This window comes from Sylvia atricapilla, chromosome 1 (genome assembly GCF_009819655.1).
Source record: "Sylvia atricapilla isolate bSylAtr1 chromosome 1, bSylAtr1.pri, whole genome shotgun sequence".
NCBI classification, from domain to species: Eukaryota; Metazoa; Chordata; class Aves; order Passeriformes; family Sylviidae; genus Sylvia; species Sylvia atricapilla.
Window position 1 is genome coordinate 115808645 of NC_089140.1, and position 14509 is coordinate 115823153.

Here is a 14509-nt window from a genome sequence, read left to right on the forward strand (position 1 = left end):
TAAGAGACTGACAACACAGTTAGGCAGAAACAATTCCATTTTGTAGTAACTTTCTGTGAATAATCAATATTTAGTGCCTGCAACTCTAATACTGAATTATTTATTTGAGAATTTAAGTATTGGAAAAAAACATCAAAGCCAGTTGTATGCTGGGCTGCATCAAAATCAGCAGGTCAAGTAAGGTGATTCTGTCTCTATACTCCATCTTTGTGAGATCCCACCTTGAGTACAGCTTCCAGGTCTGGAGTCCCCAGCACAGGAAGGACAATATCCTGTTGGAGTGAGTCCAGAAGAGGCCATCAAAATGACCAGAGGGATGAAGCACTTCTCCTGTGTGGAAGGGCTGAGAGAGCTGGAAGTATTTAGCATGAAGAGAAGATTTCAGGATGACCTAATTGCACCTTCTGTAACCTGAAGGAAGCCTATAAGAAAGATGGAGAGAGACTATTTACGAGAGCATGTAATGACAGAACAAGGCTCAATGGCTTTAAACTGAGAGTAAGTTGAGATTAGATATTAGGCAGAAATTCTTTACTGTAAGGGTGGTGAGGCACTGGAACAGGTTGTCCAGGGAAGTTGTGGATGTCCCATCCTTGTAAATGTTCAAAGCCAGGCTGCAGGGGTCCCTGAGCCACCTGGCCTAGTGAAAGGTGTTGCTGTTCATGACAGGGGAGTTGGAACAAGATGACCTTTAAGGTCTCTTCCAACTCAAGCCATTCTGTGGTTCTATACTTATTCAAACTACATTGTTAGAAGGGTAAACTATTAGGTACTCTGAGTACTAGAATATCTTACTAGAGCCCTGGCTAGAGGGAAACTCATGCAAGTATACAACAAACTTAAGGAGGCAATAATAACTTCCAGGCCATCTCCTACTGCTCAGAGATTACTTGGGTGAATTGGTATGTAGGGGGGATAGGTCCTTAACAGAGCTTTGATGACATGAAGTATTTGGACCATCCCTACTGATTGTCCAGTACCTAAAATACATTAAAGAAAGGATTTTTTTAAAAACACCCCCACACATTCTGGAGATCTGTGAGTCAGGAAAAGAGAACAGGCACATTTGTCCTGCAGGTCGACCTGAAGGACTAAGAGGAGTGACAAAAAACCAGGAAACTTATTTCTGGGAGATGATGTTTGAACATGCATGAAGGTAGGTTGCTTACTAGATCAAAAACGTGACTTTGTCATTTATGGAGAAAAGCATAAATACTTTGGCAAGTCAAATCATTCCAAATCCAATCATCAGATGCAATGAATCTTATGCAATGAAGTGGATAAAAAGTGATAATTTTTTTTCCCAAGAAGTCCATATGCTCTATGTCTTTAGTCCTCCATGTTGTCTATTTATGAAAAGCTCTTTAAAGTAAAAATATCTTTGTCAGTCTCAGTTCATTCACAATGAGATTCCTGTATCCCTGTTGGAAGTAGTCTTGTTTGGCTCTTCACTTTAGACCTGTCATCTGATTTCAATGAAAATCAGGAAAGATTCTGGATTTATTTCCATCAGTTTGTGCAATTGTCTTCCTTCTTATCTTCTCACTCAACTGCCCCTCTAATTGTATCCCTGCAGGTACTCAAATGAACAGGAAAAGCTTTCATCTCACAAAGTTCAGAGTTCAGTACTGGATTTCCCCTGCTAGAAATGGAGGAGCTTTTCCTTAGATTGCTCTCTTTTGTAGCCATAGATGCCAGTGGTACTCTCTTAGACTGCATCTCCATCCTGTGTCTGTCTGAGTCACAAGCCCTGGATGCGCCAAGGCCGTAAAGCCTTCTCAAGCATGTTCTGACTCCAGTGGCCAAATGCTGATTTCAGCTGGCAAGCAGCTGTGTAGCAACCACCAACCACAGCTGTCTCTTATCCATGGCTGCTGCCTTCCTGCCCAGGGAGCCAAGCCAAGACCCAGGCTGAGGATGGCTGTTTCCAAGCTAAGAGGTTTGCCAAGGTTCTGTGTGAAAGTGTGACTCTATGTACGAATAGGTCTTTCCCAGACAGGTCCTTCCCAGATGATGTGTTGACTGTATTGTCCAAACAGCACTGTATTTTACTGGATGCTTCACATATTTTCTGCCATGGGGCCTTGATATTACAGGATGGCAGAAGGATACTGAACACATTGTGGATTAATGAAGGAAATTTTATTATCTGGGTCACTCAAGGATCAGGTGAAATTACCCAAAGGACTCTTTCTGGTCTTAATAGCAAGAAGTTCATTACTTTGTCGACATTAGTGTTACTGAGGCTGTAAATAGACAAGATGGGAAACCTGTTTTAAGATGCCTATTACAAGATCAAAAACCCTGTGGCCATATGACACAAAGCACTAAAACAACTTCAGTCTGTCAGTTCAAATTTGTTCCAAATATTTTGAATTCTTAGTACAACTTCAATCTGTCTTGACAGATCAGTTTTTAGCTCATCCTGCGCACTCTAATTTTATGCTGAATACACATCATCTGTTTACCCATAGTTGGGATAAAGCCTGGCATATATCCATATACTGTACTCTGGCTAATTCATCAGAAATATGCCCATGCCTCATTCAGATTGGATTTGTACCACAGGCTGATCCAGGAGGGCACAGATCTTATACAGTGGAAGCACAGTCCACATGAGGCCTGTTGACAGAAATGGTATGTGACAGAAAGAATCTAGGAGGAAAGTAAAAAGTATAAAAGCTGGAGGAAAGCTGATGAGAACAAAAAAAAAAAAAAGAGACGTGACTTAAAAGGGAAATAAATAAATAAATAAATCAACCATAGCACATGAAACAAAATATTTGAAAACCAGGCAAACACTGCAAGTAGTGCAAATATGGTCACATATAGTGCAAAATGTAAAGCATTGAGAATACAGATGAAAGGGAACTCAAGATGAGGCAGAAGGTCAATGCCAGCTTCTCAACCTGATTAAGGAATTACTGGGTGAATTTCTGTGGTCTCTTTTATAAAGAGCAAGCCTAATAGAGTGAACCTTTCCACTTTAATGTTGGTTGATCATCAGTAATTGCCAATCACTGTGGTGGTGCACTCTGGGTTGTACACACAGACCTGAGTGTGTTTTTGCCACAGCTCTGATGGCAAGGCTGTGCTGCTGGATACAAACAAGAAGAATATACCAAGAAAATGGAGGACTCTGTCTGGAGAAGAAAAAATTCTAAATAAAATCTAATGAAAGACAAGGAGATATAAAACTCAACATGATCTCGTTAAATTAGCAATTGAAAATCCCTTGAGAGCAGATTTAGACTTGACTCTAATTCTTTCCTTGCTCTAGCCAAATGTTTTCCTTTTACAGGTGCAACTGCCTTGATTTGGGTGACAACAGTCCTATCCCTACATGTAGATGTCCACTACAGCTAAAATGTCACCTGGAATTTTTTGCTAGAAAGGACACCATGTTTGGATTCTTTTCTGTCATTTTTCTGGCTGTCAGGGAAAAGGACAGGCAGAAAATGAGGGAGAAGGGATGTCTCTTCATCAGGTCTCTTGATGCCCAAAACTTAATATATTTTTGTTCTTCCTTCTTAGAAATTGGTAGGAAAGAAGTATTATTTTAAAAAATGTAAAATCAATCTCATCTATGCCCAGTTAAATTTCTTTCTATATGAAAATATTCCCAAATTAATATGAGATTGCTCTTTTCTAACTGATTAATCAGCAGAGGAGGTGTGTATTCAAAATCACGAAGCCTCTCCTATTAAGAGCTGGTTATGTAACCACATATTAACACTCTTCATTTACAGGACAACTGACAGATACTTTCTCAAAAGGCATTAATTTTTATTTTCTCTCTCTTTGTGAAATAAAAATAATTGCACAACAAAAAAATGTAGAATGCATGTTGCTCTATACAGGAGCTGAAGGCTCAATGAAAAGAGAAATTTAGCTAATATAACAGAAGCCCTAAAAAACGTTACCAAATCTGACTGAAATTTAAAATCTCATCAGCATAGCATATTCTAATTCAATTCAAAAAAACCTAGACAAAACATAGAAAAAACACACAGTTTAGCATCCCCATAAACAGCAACAGGATTCTGCTCTAATTCAAAAAGAGGCAGCAATGACATTTTATTTATTCCTCCCCTTCTTAAAAAGAGCAAAATTTCCTCATCAGTCTGCCCCTAAGCTTCACAAATTTGACAGTCATTATTAAGAACAGTGAAAGAAAGTTTCCACAGTTTGTAAATACAGGACACCTAGTGTATCTTCCTTTTTTGCTTTTATGAACCCAAGTGAAAGTGGTGTGAAATGAGCTTGATAGCCTTTAATGATTAAACAAAGTTAATTGTGATGTAACACTAACCACAATTATGGTAATCTACTCTAAAATGAGAATGAATCCTTAATATTAGATTCATTTTCTATGAGAAACTGAATTTAGGAAATGTTAATTTATTAACTAGCCAAGAGATGTAAGGAAGCATGGAAAGTCTTGAACACCACTTAAAACTTTTTGGGAAAAGGTGAATACTGAACTATAAAGTAGCATGCAAAAAATGTCTGTGCTCTGAAGCCACCAACTACTAAATGTGTTTGGGAAAGAATTCACAATAGCAAGGAAAGGTGGCAGATCAGGAAAAGCAAGTGGAAGTTGTATTTTGGAGAAACAAATAAAAGCAACATGCTAAAAGTTTAAAGGGGCCTTTGGAGAGAGGAGGAAGGGTTCCAGTTCAAGGGTTATAGGACACAGTTAATCTGCTCCTGTAGTGATGCTCACTTGGGACACTGCAGGTACTGCCTTGTAATTTTCACAAAACTTCACAGCTTTCACTTATTCCCATGAACTCAGATAAGAGGGACCTCTGAAGCTGGGTATCTACACTCAAGCAGTACATGCTTTTCAGGCAGTAGCAAAGGCTCTGAAAGCACAGGAATTTTTTTTCCCATCCTATTCTTGGCATTTCAGCACAGAGGGCACCTAGGAAGGGCTCCTGATCACTGTGCCTTGGGGAAACCCTGCGAGAAAAGTGTTTACGATAAACAAGTCTGTAAACAACTGCCCATGCAGAGCATGCTTAGTCTGGGCTGTGCTACAGTTCAGGAAAGATGTGTCCTTGTTTTAACACTGTTATTACAAAGCAAGAACTTGGGGAAATATCTTTGGGCTCACAGTGCTTACAGCTCATGCATCCTAAGAGCTCTGATTCCACTGAAACCAAACAGATGATGCTCCACTTTGCAAATACTAGGCAACAAAAAACCCAATGGGACTTCCTGAGAAACTGGAGTCAAACCAGCACTGGGACTTATGGTGCTCCTAAAATCACTGGTGGCCCTGCTGTATTTAATTTCTGGTATTTTTGAGTTTTATCTGAATAGACGTGATCTTGACACGTGGCCTAATCTATTGTTTACTTTCCAGTTTTAAGATAAACCAGTCATTTTCATACATGTAACTTTTCTTACAGAGTATCTCTTTGCCTACAGATCCTTCCTTGGACAAGGGGCATAGGTCAGAAAAACACAGAGGCCAAATTATGATACAGAGAGAGACATCTGCAGATACACATTTTCTTTGTTTGCCTTTTAAGCTGGGGAGCAAACCCTGCCTGAAGCTCTATAGCATGCAGACATCTAGTGGTTGGATAATATAATGCAATTAACATATCTTTACAGGACACCTGTAAAATTTTTTTGCCTTCATATCATCATCTGAAGGCCTGTCACCTTGGGTCCTGTCAAAAACAGACTCTTTGGTTCTGCAAGAACTTTTTTTCATTCATTACAGCCCTAGTCACAGGTATTTTGAGATGCTCTGGCCTCATGTCTTTCTAGGATTCCATTTTAAATTGTGCAGAACTGGGGTGGCCAAAATGCAAAATCAGGAAGATTCAAAATGTTGCAGCACATCTACTTAATCACAGCCTATAATTTTACAGTGAGATTGATGCACTTGGTAATCATTAGAGGCTTCCCTGCCAAAAGCATACAGTTCTCAGACTCTTCTGTTTCGTTTTTTATTTTATTTGGGTTTTATTTTTCTTTTGAGTAAACAACCCCTTATCCATATGAACTACTACATATTTCTAATCCATGAATAAATCTTTCAGCTACCTTGGTTTGCAATTTTTTTCTTTTTGCTTGGCTGCACACATGGTTACCCAGCTAAAGAGACCAAGCCATTGTCAACTTATGATCCAAGATAATAAAACTCACTATGTACTGACCTATAGTGCACCAAAAAGAAAAACCCTGGTATCTTCACAACATGAGGCTAAACACATATTTTCTAGAACTGCTTTATACCTGCTCTTTTAAATATTGCTGACACAGTGTATCACATTCATCTGTATATGTTCACTGACTTACCATATCTTTCATCTGTTTCATGCTCACCACTGCCAGATGTTTACATGGGAGGCACTTCAGAAAGCACTGTTTGTAGTGTATATTTATACTAAAGCCTAAGGGAGGAAAGGAGTTTATGTCTATGTAAGATCGTGCTGGTTTTGTCTCCATCTCAGACACAAACATCACCTTTAATTATAAGCACTGGAGTTGCTTATGCACTTGAAGCTCCGGCTTTCTTGAGTGCTTTACTTTATAAAAGAATGGAGTTTTGACTTTATTTCTTTGCTGTCTTCCACCTCAGGAGATGTGGTGGAGGCGGGAAGGTAACTGAACAAGGAATGTGATGAACAACCAGGGTTTTGGATAAGGTTTGCTGTCCCAGGACAAGCAGCCAATTCCCTGTCACTGGTGAGAAAAGTGCAGGAGAGAAGCAGTCCCAAGAAATAAAGCTGGCTGGATGTGGTTTCTGATCACTGATTTGGGAGTAGACTGTGGGTTAGTCAGCTGGTGTTACACAACCCAGAATGGATCACTTCCAACACAAGCAAGTTGAGATGGAAATAGAAAAAGAATATTTCCAACCACATCCCAGCTAGTGAAAGGGACACTTAAGGAAGTTTCCTTATGCTGTTTTTGCTTTGTTATCCTTTATATTTTCTTTTTCTTTGTTATTCAAGGCTTAAAAAGCTCATTGTGTACTTTATGGGGCAAGTTCTTTCCAAGTTTATCTAATATTTCCCTTCTTTTACCCCATTTTCAGTTGTTTCTCTGATATTTGGGGAGGGGAGGGCCTCTTTGGATCAAGATGAGGTCAGGCTCTGGGGAAGGCTAAGCAGAAGTAAAAAGCTGCCACTATCTCTGTAAACAGCATGGGAAGAACATTAGTGAGAAACATTTGAATATACTGAAAGGAAGAATCATGAAAAATTACCCAGCACTGAAAAGCAAACCTTGCATTAGAAGAATTACCCCAGCAAATCAGGGAGAAGATTTAAGAGGTGATCTGACTATGAGTCAGTGCTGGGTTTTTAATTTTCAAATATGCCTAAATTGAGGTATAACAAGTTCTCCTGGACAAGGACTACATGCATTGCTGGTCCATATGAAGAATCTCTCTTCGCTGATTGTTGTCTTTTTCTTATACCTGACATCACAGAGATAATCTGTGATCAGAGAGGGATCCTTACGTGATAGAAGGGAGAAGGCATATGCAAAGTGACGGTAAAGACAAGTTCTTAAATACACCTGAAGCATTCAGACAAGTACTGTAAGAGAAAGGCTCATGAAAAAGTGATTAATGTCTTCAGAGCAAGTCTCGAACAGCATTTGACGTAAAAGACCTGGGGCTGTAAAATGAATAATGGGGGAAAAGGAAAAGCAACGGGACTTCAACACAAATTCATTAAGCAAAGGGAAAAACCAAATCATGCAAATACCAGCAGGGCTGGTGAGCTAATGTTAGGTATATAGTCTTCATACTGAAATATATTAGTTTTAATTAGAAGTTCTACAATTCGTTTTAAATTGCTTTTGTTTTTAAAATAGTTTTTTTATGTGCAGCATACAAAAGAGATAACTATACACACATAGGTGTACTTACAATGGCAGCTACAGTTTCATAAAAAAATCTTCACATAAACACTTCCAAACATGCCCTGCATGGCCCAGCCTCAGGAGATGTAGTGGGTGGTTGTCCAGCTTACCTGACATTTCAGCAGGCAGCACTGATGTATAAAGCAAGAACACATCTCAAAGCAAACTCCATGGCAGATGATGCCAGCGTGAAACCCAGCCATGAAAGAAAAAGCAGGCCAAAATCTGTGCTCCTTCCACAATTCTCAACCCCTGAAGGGTTTTCCCCTTTTTCTCTACAGCTACCATTCCACCTTGGACTCCCCCCATTTCCACAAGAAAGGAAGTTTCCCTTCATTCTCACTGGAGTGGATGTGACAACCATGAAAGGAATAGTTTGCCCAAGGCCATTACTGCACCAGTGCTGTGCCCACCAGTCAAACTCATTGAAGATGAGTCTGTGCTTGTAGCAGCTGCACCCTGGCAGGGTCTGGAAAATGCTGGTTGGTGTGACTTCTTGTGAAGCTGCATGTGCATGGATCTCCTCTCCTTGTTCATTATGCAGTCTCAGCAAAATTCAGCTGAAATTTCTCAGTAAAATTATTTGCTTCTTTATGTTGCCCTGCTGTTAAGCACTTTTATCTACTCAGGAACAGGAATCTTCCTCTGAGAGTCAGGAACACAGATGAGTCAAACTTTAGGATGCAGACCAGGACGCTGGTCAGGGACCACTCTTATTTCCTCTTAGACTCATGTCCTACCTCTCATCTGTGTCCATACACAGCCACTACCCCACCCCTGGCAGTGTAATGTCTGGGACCAAGCTTTTCCTTTAACCTGCACCAATTAATTCCTCTTTACCTCCCAGGTGTATTTTGGGGTCAGGCCTAGAATTTATTATTGGTCCTATGACTTTATTTTCACACAAAGGAGAGGTTGGAGCCAGGGTAAAAGGAAGCTTTAGAGAGGCACAGTGCTTTCTAAGAAGCTCCTCTGATTTGGATAAGTGGGAGCCCAGGATCACAGCCCAATGTGCAAAGCATCACACCACAGTCTGAAGTCAAACTAAGAGTTTAAAAGCTCCAAATTTCTCTGAGAGTTCCAGAAAACTACAGAAACTGAAGAACACATCACCTGCACAGGGATGATCACTGACAGCAGGTATCTGCCCAAATTCACCTTCCTTCTCTCAAGAGCTGGATTTCTTCCTATTCTCAATACCTTCCTACAGTTTATCAGAAGCCTGTGGAGATAGCTTTTGCCTGATGAACCAAAAAGTTGCTTTTGAGCATTATGTCATTGATTTCGTGACCAGCAAGTGTGCAACTGAATGATCTTGAAGGTCTCTTCCAACCTAGTGATCCTGTGAGTCTGTGATTCTGTAACTGCTCAACATCTCTTGGAAACTTATAATTCACATTTCTAATAAATCGCTAAAATTATGTGAAGCATTACACCCATTAACATTTACCTTTAAAAATACTTCCAGAGAACAAACTGATTCAAAATTATAGTAGCTGTAGCCTTGAAGAGGAAATTATTAATTTATGGCCTTACCCTATCCTCAAAACTCCCTTATCAGTTTTTATGATTTCTTAAAAATATTAATACCAAGGCAGGCATGTGGAACTCCAATTGGAGAGCAGCAGACCCTTGCCACATGCAATAAAATCTCTCATGGGTGCAGTGTAACTGAAATAGTACACCAAGACCCCTTCCTGAAAATTTCTCCCTGCGGATTCTACCAAAACCAAAAAGACTAATTTAACTTTTCCCAACACACAACCAATGTGGGTTGACCAATCTGTAATTAGAATGGGTGTGTTTTGTGAATGAATTTGTTGTTATAATCAGATCCAGTTCTTAAGACACAAAACTGCTGTAGGTATTTTTACCAGTGGATTTTTTCTTTCAAAGCCAAGCCTAGGAAAAAAAAAGTCTGACAAGAGCTGAGACAAATTTACTAACTTCAATTCCTCAGTAGTAGTATTTATATGACTAGAATTTCGCTGCACAAGGCAATGCTTGAAAGAACAGCAAACACAGGAAGGGAGCACGGGAAAGGGAAATAATGGACTCCTTCGTGGAGACATTACATCATTTGCTTTGCAATGTATCTGTATTTCACAGCCACAAGAATATCAGCCAGCTCCAAGATAAGGAACATGTTTATTCAGACAATAAATCTAGTTCAGATTTCATCATAATGTCAATATTTGCCGTATTACTACTACAGTTCCTGTCAGTTAACACTTAGTAGTTAATAATATGTTGTATGCAAAGGAAGAAGATCTGAATGAGCTGTGCATGTAACCTGAGAATTGTCTGGTTTGGAACCAGACACTTCACTTTTGGAGGGTTCATTCACTGCTGGGCACAAGAAGATAAGAACAGACCTTCACCTGGCAGAAAACAGTTACACCTCAGAGTTGGGGGGTGTTCCTTATTATTTTCCCAAGATTTTAGTACCAAACTTGACAACTAAGACAAACTATGAGGCTCCTGTCAAAGACTACAGACAGTCCAGCCAGGCTATTGCGGTAGAGGCTGCTCCTGCCCTGTGGTGTGATGCCAGTGGGAAGCCAAGGTCTGGTGATCAGGTGTTGGGCTCTGGCTGCAGCTGCCTGGGGAGTAACTGCTGAAGGAAGAGGGGCAGGAGCCAGTGAAGCTGCTACACACACATTACAGACACTGCAGGTGGAAAGTGTGGCTTTGGCCAGCACTGCAATCTTGAACCTGTTGTATAGATAATGGGATTATACTTAATTAAATGTGGGCAGGAGATGGAGATAACCCTAAGAAATATAAATTTCTCTAAGCCCAAGGAACACCACGCTGATTGTTACTCTCCTAAGCCCAAATGAACAGATGACCTCATGGTGGGCTGCTTGCTTTACATTTTCTGTGCATATATTGCAATGCATGCCACCAAGGCTTATATCCAAAGGAAGCATGTGTTTCTGCAGTGCATCCAGTTACAGACACATCAAGTGGTCAGCAATAGCTGGTCCCCCTCACCCAGTTCACATGCACTGTGCGGGTTTCTCCTGTTGTTTCTGCTGCCCCCAACACACACATAACTTACTCAGAGAGCTCGTAACTCGTTATTCAGCAGTAGCTCTCCCCATAACCCTTGACAAGGTGGATTAAGGGTGCCTTCTGACTCTGCATTTACCACTGCCTGGGAATGACTTTGTGATTGATGATCGATCTGTTCCAAGGAAGTGGCCTCTCCTTTGTGAGCCCTCAGTTTGCATCTACTGTGCCCCAGGCTGGAAGCTGTCATCTGCGCCTCTGGGGCTCTTCCACTGACACAAATCTCTCACATGTTCCTCATGCCAGGACAGGGAACCTCACTAACAGATACGGTGATCAAAGCTATTGCCTCCCACATTAGAGACTGTCCTTCAGGTCTTGGTGTTCCTCAGAAGCTATGAGGTTGACTAGCTGGTTCAGACTACTCTTGCCTTATCTTCTCTGTCAGATAAGTCATGTGTGGCCCAGTGTGGCAACCTCCATGCTGTGCAGAGAGCCCAGGACATGCAGAATAAGTCCCCAGACCACCATCCTCAGCAATGTACAGGACAAACAGAACTGTCATAATTCACAGGAGAACAAAGACTGAACATTTTCTGCCTCAACTGAACACTATATCACAAAGTTCCATGGATCACCAAGTAGAAAATAATACAGACAATTCTGTTTATTGTTATATTGGTTAATTTTACTTAGTTCCAGACTGTCCTTTTTTCAGTAAGATTTCTAGTAATGCAAATGTCATTCAGCTTTATTCAGATAAACCATGTCAAGTGCATATGTTTAGCAGAGAAGTGCTCCTTTCTGCCAAAAAAATTAATTCTGAATTTATATACTACTCTTTGTGAACAAACAATGTTTTTATTACCTTTGCAGAATGCATCTCCTCTCTACAGAAAACATGGTTACTGGCAGCACAAGAGATGATATGGAATAAAAGTAAATCTAACATTCAAAACAATAATGAGTATTTCTACGTATTGGCATTCACACCAAGCTTAAAATCAGTACTATTTGGATCACAGATGACTACTGAATGCTATGGCAAAATAGCTACAAAAGCAATGATATCAACAATTTAAAAATAATTAACAATGTGAATTGGAAGATTTAATACGTTTTCTTCTTTCAATGTACAGCCCATTCCCAGAATTTCACTGGACCATGTGGACAGACCAACTGTCACAGCTGTCTATCAAGGCTGAATTAGATGAAAACAAACAATACAGGCTTTGTGGTTCAACTGAAGCAGCAGTCTCAAAAGTTTCCATTTCTCATCTGCGGGCACTGTGGGAGCATTGTCTTCCTCCTCTCTGAAAAGAGAATGGAACAATTATGTTACTGAAATTCCTCCGCAGTGGGTCTGAAAGACTGTTTATGTCGAGCCAGGGAGACAAGGAAAACTAAAAGCTGGGATTTCATGACAGCAGGTGGGAGCAGTTTCAGGGTATATACTTCAGTGACATAATGGTACTGATTCTTCTCTTTTAGGGTAAAGCCAGTGCTGCAAGATTTACTAGCAATGGAGGAAATGGCAGTAAAAATGCAAAGTTAAATGCAGTGGTAAAAGTATTAATTCAAAATGAAGTCTTACAATTGGCTTTCTGAATCAGTCTGGTAATTGATTCTACTGTGGTGCTCATGGTAGTAAACTAGAAAGAAAAATAAAGTGGTCACAGAGAACTTTTTACCATTTATTATTTTAGGGGCCTTACTAAGTGAAGTGCTGAGTACCAGCTCTCATGGGAGTCAGGTAAGCTTGAGGGATAGAAAGCAATCACCGAATTTATCCTAACAGCAGTAATATTCTTATTCATTAGCAGCATTAATCAATCCTTGATTTCATGCAAACACGTATTCATGTGCTTTGGCATAACCTTAAGAATCCAGGTGCTCAGGTTGCCCCAGTGCTCTCAGTTCAGAAGCAGTGGGTATGAGAGTGTCTGACTGCTTCGTTCTTATAATTTCCTTTTTTCCCCTAAGGTTATTTTAGTGCTAACAATAGCTCAGTGTGCACACACAAACAATCTGAAAGTGCTCATGTGCAAATGGTCACCTGGGGCTACCAGTGCTTGCAGGGAGAGTCAACACATTCCAGAGAGTTCCTGCTCTGGTCCTGACAGGGGAAGGGAGTGCAGAGGTTGTCAGTAACCAGCAGTGCTGCTAAGAAGTCAGTGCCTATCCACAAGACAATCCCACAAGTTGTGATTTCCACATACACCCTGGTTACCACTAAGTACCCCCCAAAAGCCACCTTGTCTGGCAGCAGCACCATTTGACGGTCCACTTGAAGAGCTTTCTACCAGTTGCCTCCTAAGGCATGCTGGAAGTAGTGGGTCTAATACTCCATGTAACAGCACAGAGGAATCCCAGCTCTTCCCAGGGCTTGGTATAAAGGTGTAACATAAAAAAAGAAAAAAAAACAAAACAACCAAGTAATAATAACAAGTTATTCTCCATCTCTGGAAAAACTCTTGGCATGTTTTTCAATGGGCTACTGACACAAGGGTGCAGGGACCAAGCCCCCATTCCCTGAAGAGAACAGAAACTTTCCATTTTAATGCCAGAAGATACTGGATCAGTGAATAAGACTGAGCAATCTGAATGAAAAAGTGCCAAAGAAGCCAAACCTTTTGTGTTTTTAAGGTTCTATTTAGGTAAATTAATACTGTGACACAGTGACACTTCCTCAATCTCAATTAGAGCTAAACTAATTAAGAAAATTGTTTTACACACTGCAGTGAGTAGTACCTCTCTTCTTTCTTGGATAATCCCTAGTGTGATGTAAGGGTGATTGAGTATCTAATTACTCTTTAATTGAATGCACATTTTGTACATTTTTAGCTAGTTCAAGCTTAATGCTTTTAGTCCAAAAGTCAAAGTCAGTGAAATTAAGTTGAACTGGGATTTGGTATCTATTGTATTAATGGATTACTTTTTGAAAGGAGCCTAATTATGAGCCAGTCTGAAGAGTTCAGCTGGGTTTGTTACAGAAATACTTCATGTATTGTCTGACAAAAGACTGATTGTATATATTGGTAGTGTTGTTATCCAGGTTTACCCTTGTTTATTCTTGTTTAACAGTAACTTTCCCAATTTCTGGTCAAATCCTCAACAGATAAAATAATTCTTTCCAAAGAAAATCTTCCAGGATCAGTGCCATAAAGTGTAAATACCTGCAAAATCTGAGAGTTCTTCACAATACCCATGGTTCGAAAAAAAAAAAAAATTATTAACAAGGTTAATCAACCTCAGAATGTAAAATAAATCATTATTTTTCCAAGAATACTTATATCTAATACTTTTGTATAAAAAAATTATTCTCCTATACTCTCCACAGACAAAATTTTCTTGTACAAACTGGGACAAATGGACCACTATAAATTTTATCTCAGAAACCAGGAGCAGAGGCAGGAGCAAAGATAAGGAGCAAAGCTGGTATATTTTTAAGAACCTAAGGTCCCAATGTACCTATAGCAATAGATAGAACATACTTAAAAGAGGAGATATGAGAAAACTTCAGTGAAAGGGATTGTTTTTCAAAGTCTTTCAAAAGTGTTGAGAAAGTGCAAATAAAGAGGCTATGGAGAAATTAAATAGG

At 39.9% G+C, this 14509-nt stretch overlaps 1 protein-coding gene across 2 annotated transcripts in view; it reads right to left on the minus strand.

The window, feature by feature from the left end:
* Positions 1-10315: 10315 nt before the first annotated feature.
* Positions 10316-14509, minus strand: part of CA8 (carbonic anhydrase 8) — a 49407-nt gene continuing 45213 nt past the window's right edge. For both annotated transcript variants that reach the window (XM_066331746.1, XM_066331738.1), the window contains one exon: positions 10316-12221. The gene's annotated coding sequence lies outside the window, so the exon portion shown is untranslated. The remainder of the gene's footprint in view (positions 12222-14509) is intronic.